The following is a 17,941-nucleotide window of genomic DNA, read 5'->3' as shown; positions in this document are numbered from 1 at the left end:
TATCTCTAATTTTCTTGAAGAGATCTCTAGTCTTTCCCGTTCTATTGTTTTCCTCTATTTCTTTCCATTGATCACTGAGGAAGGCGTTCTTATCTCTCCTTGCTTTTCTCTGGAACTGTGCATTCAAATGGGTATATCTTTCCTTTTCTCCTTTGCCTTTCACTTCGCTTCTTTTCACAGCTATTTGTAAGGCCTCCTCAGACAACCATTTTGGTTTTTGCATTTCTTTCTCTTGGGGATGGTCTTAATCCCTGACTCCTGTACAATGTCACGAACCTCTGTCCATAATTCTTCAGGCACTCTGTCTATCGGATCTAATCCCTTGAATCTCTTTGTCATTTCCACTGTATAATTGTAAGGGATTTGAGTTAGGTCACACCTGGATGGTCTAGTGGTTTTCCTACTTTCTTCAATTTAAGTCTGAATTTGGCAATAAGGAGTTCATGATCTGAGCCACAGTCAGCTCCCAGTCTTGTTTTTGTTGACTGTATAGAGCTTCTCCATCTTTGGCTGCAAAAAATATAATCAACCTTATTTTGGTACTGACCATCTGGTGAAGTCCATGTGTAGAATCTTCTGTTGTGGTGTTGGAAGAGGGTGTTTGCTATAACTAGTGTGTTCTTTTGGCAAAACTCTTATTAGCCTTTGCCCTGCTTCATTTTGTACTCCAAGGCCAAATTTGCCTATTACCCCAGGTATTTCTTGATTTCCTATCTTTGCATTCCAGTCCCCTATAATGAAAAGGGCATCTTTTTTGGGTGTTAGTTCTAGAAGGTCTTGTAGGTCTTCATAGAACTGGTCAACTTCAGCTTCTTCAGCATTACTGGTTGGGGCATAGACTTGTGATGGGGATTACTGTGATATTGAATGGTTTGCCTTGGAAATGAAGAGAGATCATTCTGTTGTTTTTGAGATTGCATCCAAGTACTGCATTTTGGACTCTTTTGTTGACTATGAGGGCTACTCCATTTCTTCTAAGAGATTCTTGCCCACAGTAGTAGATATAATGGTCATCTGAGTTAAACTCACTTACTCCAGTCCATTTTAGTTCCCTGATTCCTAAAATGTTGATGTTCACTCTTGCCATCTCCTGTTTAACCACTTCCAATTTGCCTTGATTCATTGACCTAACATTCCAGATTCCTATGCAATGTTGCTCTTTACAGCATTGGACTTGACTTCCATTACCAATCACATCCACAACTGGGTATTGTTTTTTCTTTGGATCTGTGTCTTCATTCTTTCTGGCCTTATTTCTCCACTGATCTCCAGTACCATATTGGGCACCTACCGACCTGGGGAGTTTATCTTTCAGTGTTCTTTTTGCTTTTCATACTGTTCAGGAGGTTATAGCAGATTGTGTTAATTGGATACCTAGGCTAACTTTGTTAGACTTAACGAACAAATTGGACTTAAAAACATGCTCTCTGAATGGAACTTGTTCATGTGTAGGAGACTTAATTGTAGTATACTTTTTGCAAATGCTCGCCACGATGGACTCCCTGGATTCCCTTACCCCTGGTTGAATCTTCAGCTAAGAGGTGCCCACCATGGAATCAAGTCTGAATCCCGGCTGCAGAGTTCAGAGGTCAGGGCACCTTAGGCAGAGGGCAGAGGGCAGAGGCAGCTCTCACGAAGATCAGTGGCCATGGTGCATGATATGAAGCAGCTCTTTTGTGCCACGGTTGGGAGAAGCTCATCTAACATTTTTTAACATTTTCCCAATTGAATGCGTGGTCTGTGGGTGCCATGAGAATGCTCATCTGTCAGTTTTGACAATATAACGGAGTGTACATTATTTAGGCTAAAAATAGTCTGTACAAAAGACGAAGCTCCAGTGGCAGCACCAGTGAAGTCTTAAGCTTCTGCCAGACCCCCTCCCTAGGGATGATTGACAAAGTAATTTCTATTGTGCCTTAATGAACCAGAGCACACCATCCACACCAGCAGCCTTTGCAGCCGAATGGCATCACTCATACCCTGTCTCCAGGCCTCCTATAGTGGGTGGTTCACCAATATAACTTGTCTCCGTGGGCCATATGGGGCTGGCAGAGTCCAGAAACAGTGGTGGCTCTTGAGTTCTTGCGTTTGCCTTCTACTCCCATCAGGATCCTGGGCATAATAGCTGCCATTTATTGAGAGCCTATTGTGGGCCAGCCCTGTGCTGAGTTTGTTACCTGAATGATCTCGTGGCTTTCACATCAGTCCTAAGCAGTAGGTACTAGTAACATCAGAGGGAACTGAGGCTCCTCGAGGACTCAAAGGGGACCTCGTCACTCCTTCGTGCACCTCGGGGAAGGGGGCACAGAGGTCTGATTCTGTGAAGTGTGGCCTAGATGCTCATATTTTTTGTTTTTCTTCCCATGGCTGGGAGCAACTGGAGGTGGAGCGGATGGTCTCCATCCAGGGGGACAGAGGAAACTGAAGAGTTCCAAATGATTCTTGCGTGTTTTCTGAAAGGCTGTTGAAGGCGCTTGCTTTTACATTTGACTGCATCACCCCCAAACCCCTGCCATGGGTTCTGGATGCAGAAAATGGACCAGAGAAGTTGTGGTTTCATTTCATGTGAGAAGAGACCACTCAGGCCAGCTGCCTCTGTGCTGAACCTGCAAAGAGTGCAGAGCAACACACAGTAGGTGCTTACTTGTCTATGGAATTAATTTGAGTCCCTGCTTAGGGATGCATACCTGCCTCCCTGTGTGTGTGTTTCTAAGGACAGCGTGGCTCACCCACGTTCTTGGGCATGGTGTGGCCTCTCTAATCTCTTATGTGATTCTTTTAAATGGATATTTGTGACCTGGGATCAGCAGGGGTGGGGAGAGATTCTTTCTTCATCAGGGACCTGCCAGATTTACTCAGAGGCTGTGACCACAGACCAGAGGCCAGGAGTTCAAGGCTGGGCCACATTGGCTCCGGACTGCCAGTGCTCTGCGCATCTGCAGCTCAGGCTCTCCGTGGACCTGCAGTATCTTTTTTAATGGTGTTTTTGGACACAAGGATAGAAGAGGGGCCTGGTGCTGGTAGTGGGAAGGTCTGGTTTTCATCTCCCCCTTCTCCAGGAGTGAGCTCTCTTTGAGAGCCGCAGGGCCAGGCTGGCCTCCTGCAGAGGCCAGCTCTCCCGGCTTCACCCTGCATTTGTCTGCGGCCACAGAGCATGGCCTGATTGCAACTGACTTTCCCCCAGGCGCTCGTGCAGGCCTATTAGGCTGACAGGCTGTAGTGGGCTGGGAGCGGCCCTGACTTAGTGCTGCTCCCAGGTAAGCTGCTCTCTGACCCTCGTGGACCAATCACAGATGCCTCCCAACACCTGTATGTGCTTGGGCCCATGCCAGGCTGTGCAGGGACCTCCTGGAGGGCAGGCCTGAGGCAGAGGACTGCTCAGGATGACCTGGGAATCCAGATAGGAAGCCTTCCCGGCTCTCACCATACCCCAGGACAAGGTGGAGATGGGCAGGAGATCAGAAGTCCTGTACTTTCATTCTGGCTCTGCTGTCAATCAGCTGTTCAATCTTGAACAAGTCTTTGTGGGCCTCAGTGTCCCCATCTGTAAAACAGTGGGATTGAACTATAATGTTTCTAAGAGTTCTTTCTTTGATAGTCTAGTTCCTGCATATCCCTCAGCTCCTCTTCTGCCTCTGCGCCTAGGCCCAGCATGGAATCAGTCATTGTATAAAGTCGCATTATTCAAAACCGCATCAGCATTACCTGATGTGTTAGACAGGAGAATCATTGTCCCATCCTAGGCCTGCTGACTCAGAATCTGCATTTTAACAAGGCCTCCAGGTGATTTGGATCCACAGTAAAGTTTGGAAAGCCCTGGCATAGCCCATTCTCCCCAGGTATGAGGCTCCAGGCTCCCATAACCCCTCCGGAGCCCGTGGTCATTATCAGCCTCTTAGGTGATACACCTCTCCTTGCTGAGGCCTGCAGGGGAGAGTCCCAGGGCTGACTGTTGACCTCCTTGGTGATGTCCTTGCTGAGATTGGCTCATAGAGAACCTCCCTCATGCCTCCCCACCCTGTACCACTCTGGACTCTACACTCACTTATTTGCACAAAGGCTTCCAAATTTCAAATGGAGGAATTTTTAAAAATCCCTTAGACTGTGCCTGAAGAAATGTTGCTCAACCTTTTCCTTATAAACAGACACATACTTGGAGAGAGAGAGAGAAGCAGAGAGACAGAGAGGGATGGAGGGAGAGAGATGGAAATAAGTAGCAATGTCTTTAAAATATAGATGGCCTATATCATAGGTTCTTAATCAGGGTCTGTACGGTCTGTGGTTGGAGCTTCCAGTGGAGTCTCTGAGCCCCTGAATTAATATATGGCCTATGTGTTGATGTGCATTTTCCTGGTGAGAGAGAAGGTCTGTGCTTTACCAGAGTCTCAAAAGAGTCCATGACCTAAAAAAGTCAAAGAACCCTTGGGCTTGGTCCAAGTCTGTTTCTTGGGATTTATCGAACACCTCGCTGTTTGGAGACAAACCAGGGACTGACTGAAGGGCTCTTTATGAAAACAACTTCAGGGCTGCCAGTTAGGCAGGACTTTCCTTTCCTCTCTCTGCTTCTCTAAATTTCTCTTTGTTCTTCCTATTATCTCTATCAAGGGCTATTTTCAGGGCTGATTGGAAACGGAGAGTGAGCCTGGCGGCACGGCAACAGGAGAGCGTGTTTGCCGGAAAAAGCATGGGCTCTTGTTGAGAGCAAAGGCAATTAGCCCTCAGAATTGGACATATTCCTTCTTTTCCTTCCTTTTTTTTTTTTAATAAAAAAAAAAAAACATAAAAAACAACAAGTGAAACCAGTGAAGCCATTTCTAGAAAATGGCCAAGAGCAGATTCAGACCTGCAATTTCCTTGCTGCTGCCCAGATGGACGTTCTGGGCCAGGCGCCATGTCACCGTGCTCTGGACTGAAGGGGCTGTTCTGGTCTCAGGGGCTGATTTTCCATGCATCCCCCGAGGCCTCTGAAGTACCACAGGTGGGGGCCCTTCGGGGTTGAGTAGGTCACCTGTGGCTGCGAGGCTAGCTAGCCCCAGTGGGTAGGACTGGGTCCACCCCTCTCAACACCGTTGGCCCCCAGCCCCCAGTACCGTTCACCCATGTGGCTACAGGACGGCCACGTGTGACATGGGCACTGTGTGTATACTTGGTCACTCAGTCGTGCCTGACTCTTGGTGACACCATGGACTGTAGCCCTCCAGGCTCCTCTTTCCATGCGATTTCTCAGACCAGATTATTGAAGTGGGTTGCCATTCACTTTTCCAGGGGATCTTCCTGACCCAGGGATCAAAGTCAGGTCTGGGCGCTGCAGCCAGAAGCATTTCCAATGACCCCCAGCTTGGCTCTTGCTTCCAGTTACTGATCCCATGGTGGCCTGATCTCTTGTCTCTGGATGCAGATAGCCAGCTCCTGGCTCTTGAAGGCAGAAACTGAGTTTTCTATCTTTGTGCCATGACTCTATTGAGAATGTGGCACTCATTTTTCCCCAGCTCTCCCACCTCCTCAGATCTCCCTGACCACTTCTAATCATCAGTCCCCTTAACCCAAGCCTAGCACCTTGCTAGGTCTTGCCCATGGCAAGGCGAGATTTGGCCAACAGAGGGTCTTTGCTTCAGCCAATCAGCTTCACTTACTACCCCCAGACACACCTGTGATCCCTACCTTAGCACCTTTTCATTTATTTAACTTGGAGCATAATTGCTTTACAATGTTGTTAATTTCTGCTGTACAAAACCATGAATCAGCTATATATACACTATAGCTCTTGAGCCTCCCTCCCATCTACCCCCATCCCACCCATCTAGGTCATCACAGAGCACCGAGCTGAGCTCCCTGCCCTATGCAGCAACTTCCCACTAGCTATCTATTTTACACATGATAGTGTATATATGTCAAAGTTACTCTCTCAGTTTGTCCTACCCTCTCCTTCCCTCACTGGGTCCACAAGTCTGTTCCCTACATCTGTATCTCTATTATTCCTACCCTCTAAATGGATCCATTGGTGCCATAGTTCTAGATTCCATATATATGTTAAAACATGATATTTGTTCTTCTCTGACTTTCTTCACTCTGTATGACAGACTGTAGATTCATCCACATCACAGCAAACGATTCAATTTCATTCTTTTTTATGACAGAGTTGTACATATGTACCACATCTTCTTTATTCATTCATCTGTCAGTGGACATCTAGGTGGCTTCAATGTCCTGGAAACAGTGCCACAGTGAACACTGGGGTACATGTGTCTTTTTGTACTATGGTTTTCTCAGGGTATATGTCCAGTAGTGGGACTGCTGGGTCATATGGTAGTTCTAGGTTTAGTTTTTTAAGGATCCTCCATACTGTTTTCATAGTGGCTGCATCAATTTACATTCCCATCAACAGTGCAAGAGGGTTCCCTTTTCTTCACAGCCCTCCAGCTCTACCTCTGCATCTTGGTTGACAGTGTTACCACCATCCTGATGTTCCTCTTAAATCCTAGCCCTTCCAAATCCCACTTCCCCAACATTTATAGCATCTCCTATCTGAAATATATTTATCCAATCTCCTTTGAGGCCCAGATTCTTTTTTACTTGCCAGGGGACCCTCTGGCCTATGAACCTCCAGTGGGCAAGGGGCTCATTTACTCATCACAGCCTATCCCATCACTGGGCTAGTAGCAATATCTTCTTGAAGTTGAGCTGAGCTCTGCCTCAGGGTCTTCTCTCCACTGGCTTGTGTCCTCTGGGATTGCATGGTGAGTAGAACTACAAGCTTCTAGGAATTAGTAGAGTGGAGCTTAAATTTCCTCTGTTTCATTTACTGGCTGTGTGACCTCAGGAAGATCACTTAACCTCTCTATGCCTGAGTTTTCACGTTGCCAACCAGTGCTAATAATAATCCCTATTTCAGTAAATTGTTGTGAAGATTAAAGATCTTTGAAGCACAGAGTGGGCGTGCGTTCTGAGAATAGTAGATCTTGTAATTTTACTTTCTGCCTCTCTTTAACAGCCTCATTTGGCCTTAAATTGCTCTTACTTCATCTCATTTTTCAGGTGTGTGTCTCGGGTTGACTCAACTAGATGGAGCTCTTGGAGGGCAGGGCAGTCTTCATCTCCATCCCCAGCCCACTATTCTCAGCAGGACTGGGGGTGCCATCCGGACTCACCAGCGGGGCTGACTGAGTCAAACCAATAAGAAAACACCCCCTCCATATGTAATTGTTGTAAAGAAAATGTGCAGGTAATTCCTATTCAACCTTGATTACCCAACCTTGGTGGATTTGCACAGAACGGGACAGTGATTATAGGCCACAGTCCGTGGGGGTCGCAAAGAGTCAGACACGACTGAGCGACTTCACTTTCTTCTTTTCTTTGCCTTTTCTCTCCCCAGATGGTCCTGAAAGGGCACACAGGTAGGTCTCAGTCCCCTGAAGTGTGGGGGTGGGGTGGGGTAGGGGACACTCCCAGTGCTGTTCTGAAGAGTGTTGCATTCAGAGCTGCGGCATCCATGCACGAATCAGCCTGGCAGTGAGTGATGGCCCTGCCAGTCTGCGAGCCAGGGGAGGCCTTCCAGAGGCAGCAGAGCCCTCCCAGGAATCGGATGGACGGTACTGAGAGCTTGAGGAAGGCGCGCTGGGGGCGGGGCCAGTGTGGCGCATGCTCACAGCAGCATCTCCGGGCCACAAGGACTCTCTGCGAGCAGGTGCAGGGAGCTGAGGGCCCGCTGATAGATTCCGGTCATTAGAGGTGTCTGCTTCCTCCCCTTTTACAGGCCACCGTGCTCTCCAATGGAACATCTTCCAGCTGACTTCCTGGGCTGCCGAGACACACAGAAAACCAGACTCCAGGAGGAAGCTGCCCGACCCACCCTGCCTGTTTTTCTCTGGGCCCCCGGGCTGGCTCTTAATGCTTGTGATGCCTGACGCCTGTGAGATCTGCTGGCGCTAGGGTTTATTAGTGTCCTTTCCCCTGGGAGTGAGCACCCTCCCGAAGGAGAGGAGGCTGTGGTTTTACTTCCGTGTGATCAAGGCAGACTGTAGGAAAGAAGAAAGTGTGGAGATTAAGGACTGACTGCTTTAACGAAGAGAGGGAATCTTTCATAGTTTCTGGGACACCCAAATCCCTTGCAGTGAGTAGGTTTGTATTCAGCGAAAATACTTTATTTATCGCAAAGGAAATTGGATCAGGGGAACATTAAAGGTGGGGAGCGACATGCTGAAAGCAGAGCTCATAGCAAGGCATGACTTTGAGCCAGCGGCGCTCACAAACCAAGGAGAAAAGCGACTCGTTAGACGGTGGCTCTCCGCGGGGCTCCTGGGTGTGCATCTCCCCTCCTGCTCCCATAGGACTGCTTAAAGGGAAGCAGAGCTCCAACTGGGCCACGGTCCTAGGGAACCAGTCAAGTTTATTGGCCTCACCTGTTATGTGTCTGCCTGGGAAGAGGTCGCTGTCCTGGGCAGAGTCACTTTAGTTTGGCCTTGGTGGTGGGAGGTTCTGCCCACCAAGTAAAGGGCCAGTAGCCAAGAGGACTGGAACCCCAGCCAGTTTTTCTCCTGATAGCCTGGGGTCTTGTTTCAACCCCAGCAGCTCATCTTGTGTCAAGGGGAACTTAATTAAGATGGAGCATACAGGAGAGGTCCTCCTTCCAGTGGGCCTGGAATCATGGGAGATTGTCCTTGAGGACTCCCAGAAGACTAGGAGCTCATGCTAATTTAGGTGGGGAAGACTAGGTGTTAAAGACCTGGAGGAAGGAATCCCTGGAGTCTAACCGAGGATCTCTGTTCGATCCCTGGGCCAGAAAGATCCTTTAGAGATGGAAATGGCAACCCATTCCAGTACTCTTGCTTGGAAAACACCATGGATGGAGGAGCATGGTAGGCTACAGTCCATGGGGTCTGTTAAGAGTCGGACGTGACTGAGTGACTTCACTTCACTTCTCAGGGGAGGAGAGGGCAGGAGTGATGGCGAGGGTTGGAGGGATTCCGCCATTTTCTTTCCTCATCCACTGCCAAGTGGAGAACACTCTAGGGAACTTGCATGGAGTAGGCTTCGATGCTGGAAAGAGGGGCCCTGGGTCTCTGAGTTGCTGCTTGAGGAGAGCCCCCTGGAGAGCAATGCTGCATGAGGGGTCATGGGAGACAAATTTTTACTGCATGAAGCCACTGTGTTTGGGGTTGTTTGGGAGAACAGTTAGCATGTCCTGCCTGATAACAATGCCTAACTCTGCTTCTGACTTTGCGAGCATTAGCCCAGCCCAGGGACAGGACTCATTCATCCCACAAGCACCTTTTAAGTACCAGCTGTGGGCTAAGCAGGCAGTGGCGGTGGCCTGATGAGCCTAAGCAGACAGAAACAGAGAGAACTTCAGAGTAAAAGCACAGGGCTGAAACCCATCAAGCTGGCTTAGCACACACCCGATCGAGGTCCCAGGGAAAAGACATTAACCTTGCTGTATTCAGCTCCAGGCCTGTACTTGTCAGCTGGGGGCTATGGGTAGAGGCGGGTGGTGTGTTTAGCTTGGCCATCAGACTTCAGACTTTATACAGTGCCCTTGGAAGATGTCATATCCCACACCCAGCGGGTCACCCTGCCACCTGGGGCCTGGATCACCCTGCAAGTCGCTGGAGAGAAATGAGTGTGGCTTCCCCATGTTTTGAATGATAAATACAGTCCTTTCACCTCCTGGCTTTTGCACTGGCAAAGACACACGTGGATAAGGAGAGAAATGACATTCTACCCTTGGTGTGCTTCGTGGGAAGTGGTGAGAACAGGCAAGGGGAGTGCTCGCTGCGGTCGATCAGATGCCCCTCTGGAGGCAGCGCGGGCAGCAAGCCTGCAGGAAGCTGGTTCATCTTCCCTGTGAGCTGTCCACCAGCTTCTCCCAGGGCCACCCGGCCATTGCAGCACATGCATCTTTAATTTTTTCAATTAACAACAATATAGAACAAATGGAGTGGAGTTTTAATTATTCATAATTCATTTAGGAATAAAATCTCTGTAAACTAAAGGAAAGGAAGGGTCATATTACCTGTTCTTTTTTTTTTTTAACCTGTTCTTAAAAAAAAAAGAAAGGAGCAGTGAAAGAGGATGGAAAATCTACTTATATTGACTTGATTTTTTTAAAAGCTTTCCCTTTGGTCTTTGCAGTTAGAAACAAGAGAGAGAAATGGGAGAAAAGCACTTGCAATGCTGGTGGGTTGGAGGGCTGCCTTTTACCCCCGCCTGGACCTGGTCACTGGTGCAAGGTGTGACCTCCAGCTTACTGTTTCCTGTGTCCACATGACCTGGCCCTGACAAAGGACTGAGATGACCAGGGCCACTGTTACAGAGTCAGTTTAGATCCTGTGTATTGACAAGTATTGACAAAGTATCTGCAGGGTGTGCACACACAGTGGGTTCCAACGTAACACCGACAGGACCCCTGCCCACCAAGAACTTACAGGAAAGCTCCATAAGCATGTGCCTCGACACAAGTACCTGTTTTTTAGTCGCTAAGTTGTGTCTGACTCTTTTGTGACCCCATGGACTGTAGTCTGCCAGGCTCCTCCCTCTGTCCATAGAACTTTTCAGGTGCGTGTACTGGAGTGGGTTGTCATTTCCTTCTCCAGGGCATCTTCCTGACCCAGGGATCGAACCTGCATCTTCATTGCAGGTGGAGTCTTTACCACTGAGCCACCAGGGAAGTCCACACAAACATATACATCTATACATGTGAACGCATGCATATGCCCCCACCCACCCACCCCCCAAATCATGAAATCCTAGGTTGGAAGGGAAACTAGGACATCTTTGGGGTCTAAATTTTTTAGTCTAAGGGGTTGAGTTCAGAGAATAATGGCCAGAACACATACATCAGTCAGAAAAGGCTGTTCCTGAAGTCAACTTTGAAAGATAGGAATGGCTTAATAAAGGCAGGAAAGAAGGGAGGATGTTACAGGTGAGGGATGTGCAAGGGGGAAATGTGCAGGGCTGGATGGGAATGAGGCAGGTTTTACTGAGGGGAGAACTTCAGTCCATAAAGGGGTGTGGCTCCATAAGGGGGTGTGGCTCCATGCTGGGGTCTGGGCTCTGATTCCTCCCCCAGCCCATCCTTCCACTGCTCTGGTTCAGACCAACACCATCTCGTGCCTGGCCTCCCTACTTCCACTATCATCAGAGTATCTCTTTGAAGCATCTGTTCTGAGGCATCTCTCATCTCTCATTTGCTTCACTCTTTAACAACTCCGCATGACCTCAGAGGCTGGCCATTGCCACAACACAGACAGACAACACGGCGGCAAGAATGACAGCTGGGAATCACGCTGCTCAAGCCCAGACACTGGGACCCTGTCTGTAAAGCAGAAAACATAGGCTCGGAGGCTGAGTCATGGACCCAGGAAGGTGCTGCAGAGACGCAGCCCCCCAGCCAGGCTAGGTGCAGGCCTGGGCACAGCCATGCTGTCACTAAGACACGGTCACAGACACGCTATGGTGGGTGGCCCCTGAGCCACGGTTGCAGGCCCAAAGAGTCCCTCATCCCATAGAGAGACAGACAGAGATGGTCATAGACACGTAGTGTGAAGACTGAGACAGAATCCTGGGTGTGTGATCACAGAGGTAACCTGGAGCTAGCAACAGGCAACAGACACAACTCTTAAAAGCTGTCCAGGCAGAGGGACAAAGACATCGGGAACTGGATTGGAATGGGTTTTTCTCTGTTGTCCCTGAATTGTCAGCTTAGTCCAAAGTTGAGGAAGAGGGGCTTAGTACTTCACTTTCTAAAGATGGAGTTTGCCAACAAATGGGGACCAGACATTTCTCCCAGAGCCCTGATGCTGGCAGGCAGCACTCTCACCTGACTCTGCCTCCAGCTTCCTTTTCCATGAGAGAGGACAGGTCGGGAGAGAGGGTCTCTTGCTCAAGTTGGCAGCAGTGCAGGGTTTGTGACACGAGGGCGTCTCTTCTGTGGCCCACCCCCCCCCACCCCACCTGGCACCATGTGAGAATCCTCCGCAGGGAGGCTTGGAGACGCTGATGTCGTGGTCATCAGACCTCCTACAGAGGGTGTAGGAGAGGTCTTGGGAGAACTTGACCCTTCGAGTTTCAGGGTCTGCCTGAGCACAGTGGCTGATGCCTGCTTACCCCTTGAAGATTTCTGGAATCAGCGAGTTCGAAGAAGGGACCTGGGGAGGGAGTGAATTTGAGGAAGATGGTGAGATGGGGGGCTCTTGGCTTTGGGTTTCCTGGAAACAAGAAGGGAGGCCCCAGGGGTTCCCGGGGCTCCTTGGGAAGAAGCATAAGGGTGAGAGTGCAGCACTACAGGGCTGGTTGATCCCCTCCGAGGGGCTGTTGGGCTGGGGTTTGCAGATGGGGCCACAGGGAACAGAGGGGACACTGCTCACACACCCTGGAACACTGCCGGCATGTCTACTCGACACATACTACAGCCACAACCAGTGACCAGTGAAACCAGATGGAGCCAGGGCAAAGTCAGGAACCCTGCACCCCCCAAGCCCCTAGGAGACCAGTCCTGTGAAGGGGCACCTGCCATCTGCCCTCCTGACTTCTGTCTCCAGACAAGCGATGAGAGGAGGAGAGAGAGGGAGGCCATGCTCTCTCCCCTCCTAGTCCTGGCATCCTGTCTTCTCTGGGTTTAAACCAGACATACCCTGAGGGCTGGACCAGACTTCCAGTAACTGAGAGTGACCGGGGATCAGTGGAATCTACTCAAGATGTCTTTGTGTGATGGGGGAGGGTTTTGACAGAGCATCACTGAAGACAGCGATGGAACAAATAAAGCACTTTTGTGATTATGCATCACCAAATTGAGACTGCTATGTATGGTCTGGCTGAAACACCTTAACATAGCCATACTGGTTGTTTGTGGGGGACATCTATCCTAACTGGTTGGTGTTGTATGTGTGTGTGTGTTAGTTGCTCAACTGTGTCTGACTCTTTGTGACCCCATGGACTGAAGCCTGCCAGGCTCTTCTGTCCATGGAATTCTCCAGACAAGAATACTGGAGTGGGTTCCCATTCCCTTCTCCAGGGGATCTTCCTGACCAAGGGCTCACACCCAGGTCTTCTGCATTGCAGGCAGGTTCTTTACTGCCTGAGCCACCAGGGAAGTCTGAATATTCTGAGTGTTGTTCAGTTGCTCAGTCGTGTCCGACCCTTTGAGACCCCATGGACTGCAGCATGCCAGGCTTCACTGTCTTTCACCATCTCCTGGAGCTTGCTCAAACCCATGTCCATTGGGTCAATGATGCCATCCAACCATCTTATCCTCTGTCATCCCCTTCTCCTCTTGCCTTCAATCTTTCCCACCATCAGGGTGTTTTTCTAATGAGTTGGCTCTTCACATCAGGTGGCTACAGTATTGGAGCTTCAGCTTCAGCATCCAATGAATATTCAAGATTGATTTCCTTTAGGATTGACTGGTTTGATCTCCTTGCAGTCCAAGGGACTGTCAAGAGTCTTCTTCAGCACCACAGTTCAAAGGCATCAGTTTTCGGTGCTCGGCCTTCTTTATGGTCCACCTCTCACATCTGTACATGACTATTGGAAAAACCATAGCTTTGACTATACAGACCTTTGTTGGCAAAGTAATGTGTCTACTTTTTTAATATACTGCCTAGGCTTGTCATAGCTTTTCTTCCAAGGAACAATATCACCCCCATAATCAGGTGTAATCACAATGGCAGGAAACATTCACCAAGACATTTACAATCAGAACAACTACAAATATACTCAAACAACCCTAATTCGAGGAACAGAAAGCCATTATGCACAGACGTAGGAGCTCTGGCCCTGGGAAGTCGTAGGAAGGATCACAGATATGGTCAGTCTTAGATAGTCCTGGCCCAGAGGCACAGGTAAGGTCCAGAGCATGAATGGAGGCTTGGCTGACTGCTCACAGACAGGACAGGTCCCTCAGGCATGGAAGAACAGCAGGAACAAAGCCTCAGAGGCAGACACACACAGATGCCATCTCAGACACAGAAACCAAACTGCCCTGGGCCTTCCCTGCCTGATGCTGTTGGGAGCTGATATTTCAGAGGAATGAGTCTCTTTATATTCCGGAGAATAACAAAGGAGACCTAGCACTTTCAGGTCCGCCCCTTGTTCCCAGCTCCCTGGCTTCATCCGACCCCCAGGAGGCCGTCAAGTTGGTTCCAGCAGGTGTGGAGGCATGGAGATTTCAGAGATAAGCGATCACAGGCGGCAGGCGCTCTTCAGAGGGACAGGGGCCCAGGTGAGACATGGCGGGGAGGAGTTTTGTCTGTGGTTATCAGTACTGTCGGCACTCTTGCGTGTGTGAGCAGGCTCCTAGTGAGTGGGTGGTGGAGAGCTCTCAGACGAAAAGCCGCCGTGCTCAAGTGGCTTCTCGAAGGAGGCCCTGTCCCTGGCTTTGCTCAGTCTGGGAACAGTGTCCAGAAGTGATGTCAGGGCTCACTCAAACCACACGTCTGTCAACAGTGTGTGTAGAGGAGTCATCTCAATGACAACATTATTAGAGGTGAGTTGAGCAGAATATAATGAGAAAGATCTAGAAATGATGGCCAGACAGGAATATAAGCATGCTTAGTATAACAGATAATATGGTGGGTTGTTACTAGTTTGTAATTCCTTCTCACTTAGATAATCATCTCTGCTCTGGTTCAGTTAAGATTCTTCTTTGCTCCTGGGTGTGTCTTGCTGTGTTTAGCAGCTCTGGTTTTAAGAGTCCTGACCTGGAGAAAATTTTCTTTCCCTACTTCTGCACTTGCTCAGAGGTCTTCAAGAGACTGCTTCTTTGTTGTTATCTTGCTGAGGAGCTGTGCATCCCTTGAGTACCCTCCACAGGGGACTGTGATCTGCTTTGTCCAGGACTGGACAATGGCTTCTTTGCCTGGTAGTTTGATATTGCAACACCTAACACCTGAAGCCTCTGTGATCACTGAATAAATGTCTACACTCAAGTAAGCTGTTGATGGAAGTTTAAGCTTATACAACATTCCTCCTTTGGCAGACAGGGTCATTGTAGCAATTATTGTATATATTCTGGATGTCTTCACTAGCATCCAACACACAAAGATTTCTGGTCCAGCCAGCCACTTCATTTCCAGTACCATCTGGGCTGCAGGTCCACTGGGGTTTATCTGTGGACCAGCTTCTCAGAAACCCCCTTACATATCCTTAGATCATGGCCATGACTTGCAGTGAAATCCTCTGGAAGGGTATGGACGCTTCTGATTTTCTGGGACATTGGTCAAGTCTTTGATTTGCTAGGGACCCCCAAAAGATACTTCTCTTCATACTGGTTCTATAAGTCTAAATTGTGCCCTTTGAACATGGTAATATCCTAAGGAGCCAGAGAAACACTTATCTAGGACAGATGTTTTTACATGATTCTGAATGTCAGTGAGCTGGTGAATTCCCCTGGGGGTGAGGGCTGCCACTGAAGGTCTGCCTGGCCTCTGTGATGTCTTCTCAGGCATTTAAGGTTTTGTGGAGGGAGAAGAAAGCTTTTGTTTATGGCCAAGATCACCAAAGCCTCACCACTATCACCTGGGATCCGTACCTATGCATTGGTGACATGACTGGGTGGTGCATAACAATACCTAGAACCACAAAACCTGAATGAAGCGCCTGGGTTGCCTGTCTGTCTCTGGCATCCCCCTTCTCTCTCCTTGGGCTTCCCTAGTGGCTCAGTCAGGAAAGAATCGCTTGCAATGCAGGAGAGTTCCTGCAATGCAGGAGACCCGGTAGCCTGGAGGCTACCGTCCATAGGGTCGCAAAGAGTCAGACACGACTGAACAACTAAACTACCACCACCACCTCCCTCGCCTTGCAGCTGGCACAGAACAAGGTAAGGTAGGCAAGAGAGAAGCTCCGCGATACTTGGAGATCCTGCTTTCTCTCTGAATCTCCTGTGATGATTTCGATCTCTTTCTCCTCTTGGTTTCCAAGATGCTCCCTTGAGAAGTGCCCCAGACTATGCAACATTATTTATTATATTGATCACCCATAACATCCCCCAAAGGCTCAATGGAGAGGGAAGTGACTGGTCCTAATGGCCCAATTAGGTTGATTATCTTCTGGCTCCAGATGTAATGTTTATGCTGCAGACTCGGAAGCAAAGGAAAAGAGGCTGGTGTCAAGGAGCCAGGATGGGGCATCAGGAGGCCAGAGTGTGGTTCCAGTTCTGCTGCCAGCTCACTATGTGAACTTGGGTAGAATTTTACTCTTTCTTGGTCTCCTAATTCTAAAAACAACAAAGAAATTTTATTGAGTCATAGTGCTGTGGGCTAAATGAATTAGATGAAGGATCTCATTGAAATCTCCCAGCGAACCTATGAAAAACATGCTGGCATCAGACCAAGTAAGAAAACAGGCTTAGAAATATTACATGACTTGTCTGAGTTCTTATGACTGGGAAACCAGGAACTGGGTTTGAACCTGAGATGTGAATTTAGAGCCAATCCTCTGAAGTCCTCTGCTCTCCACTCCTCAGCCATCCTGGGGAGACCTGCTAATTAGTAAGAGAGGGTTGCTGCCAATTTTGATGCTATTCGAGCAACTCCTGCTTCCTCTGTCAGGTCCATGGACACAGCAAAGGTCCAGCCCAGTAGGTGGAGACTCCTGTTAGCCTTACAACATGCTGCTGGAGTGCAGAATTTACTGACATTTATATTATACTTCTGTTCATAGCCCATAAATAAACATGATATTTATAGGTATAAACATTTTTACTGTTTGGTAAGACTGCCCCCCCCCCCCCCCCCCCCGCTCCCAATCATGCCTCTTGCTATTCTGCCTTTTGTACTCTAGCCTGCCAGGTGTGGACTGCCACCTTGGACCGGCCCCCAGAGAGCCTTGCCAGGGTGAAAATTGGTACTGTTTGCAGTGGTGGCCACTTGACATAATGAGATGGGATGTTCCTGGAGGCAGTGTGGAAGAAGTTTGGAATAGGGCAGGTAAACATGGGGAAGAAGACAGGAGATGTATTTGAGATTCATTTTGGAGGTAGAAACTCAAAGATTTAATTTTACTTTGATTTAACTTTGTTTCCTCTGATAGTTGCATGCATTCTTTTTTCTTTTTTGATTTTTTAAAACTAATTTTTATTGGAGTATAGTTGCTTTACAATGTTGTGTTAGTTTCTATTGCACAGCAAAGTCAATCAGCTCTGAAAGGGAAAGTGTTCTTTCCCCAGTTGTGTCTCTTTGCGATCCCATGGACTGTAGCCTGCCAGATTCCTCTGTCCATGGAATTCTCCAGGTAAAAATGCTGGAGTGGGTTGCCATTCTCTTCTCCAGGGGATCTTCCTAACGCAGGGATCAAACCCGGTCTCCTGCATTGCAGGCAGATTCTTTATCATCTGAGCCACCAGGGAAGCTCTACATAGACATATATCTCATCCCTCTTGGACTTCTTTCACATTCAGGTAACCACAGTGCCTTAAGTAGAGTTCCTTGTGCTATACAGTATGTTCTCATTAGTTATCTATTTTATGCTGCTACTGCTGCTAAGTCACTTCAGTCATGTCTGATTCTTTGCGACTCTATGGGTTGTAGCCTGCCAGGCTTCTCTGTCTGTGGTATTCTGAAGGCAAGAATACTGGAGTGGACAGCCATGCCCTTCTCCAGATCTATTTTATACATAGTGTCAATTTATTTTTTACATTTTTAAATACAATTTTAAAGGTTACTTTCCACTTGTACTTATTACAAAATATTGGCTGTATTCCCTGTGTTGTACAATACATCCTTGAGCCTATATTACCCACAGTAGTTTGTATCTCTCTCTCCCTGACCCCTATATTGCTCCCTCACCCCTGCCACTGGTACCGACTAGCTGAGAACCGCAAAGGCTTTAGCTAGAAACTTAGTGACTGTCAGTTGCTTAGCTCCATGCAAGACCCTGCTCACTGAGGATTTCACTGGCTTGGGCTTCTGGGAACCTGCATTTCCACCCTGGCCCGCCTCGTTCCTTCTCT

At 48.5% G+C, this 17,941-nt stretch overlaps 1 long non-coding RNA gene across 3 annotated transcripts in view; it reads left to right on the top strand.

Moving 5' to 3' along the window:
* LOC136163867 (uncharacterized) overlaps nucleotides 1–17,941 on the top strand; it is a 340,820-nt gene that overhangs the window by 51,038 nt on the left and 271,841 nt on the right. Inside the window, exons 4-5 of one of the 3 annotated variants that reach the window (XR_010662299.1) lie at nucleotides 7,036–7,394; nucleotides 7,754–10,594. The exons of the other annotated variants lie outside the window; for them this stretch is intronic. This is a non-coding gene — a long non-coding RNA (uncharacterized lncRNA). Of the gene's footprint in view, nucleotides 1–7,035; nucleotides 7,395–7,753; nucleotides 10,595–17,941 lie in introns of those variants that run through there. 3 annotated transcript variants of the gene reach the window in all.

The sequence above is a fragment of the Muntiacus reevesi genome, chromosome 3 (assembly GCF_963930625.1).
Source record: "Muntiacus reevesi chromosome 3, mMunRee1.1, whole genome shotgun sequence".
Classification (NCBI taxonomy): Eukaryota; Metazoa; Chordata; class Mammalia; order Artiodactyla; family Cervidae; genus Muntiacus; species Muntiacus reevesi.
Note: the sequence above shows the minus strand (reverse complement) of the source record. Positions and strands in the feature narration are given on the sequence as shown.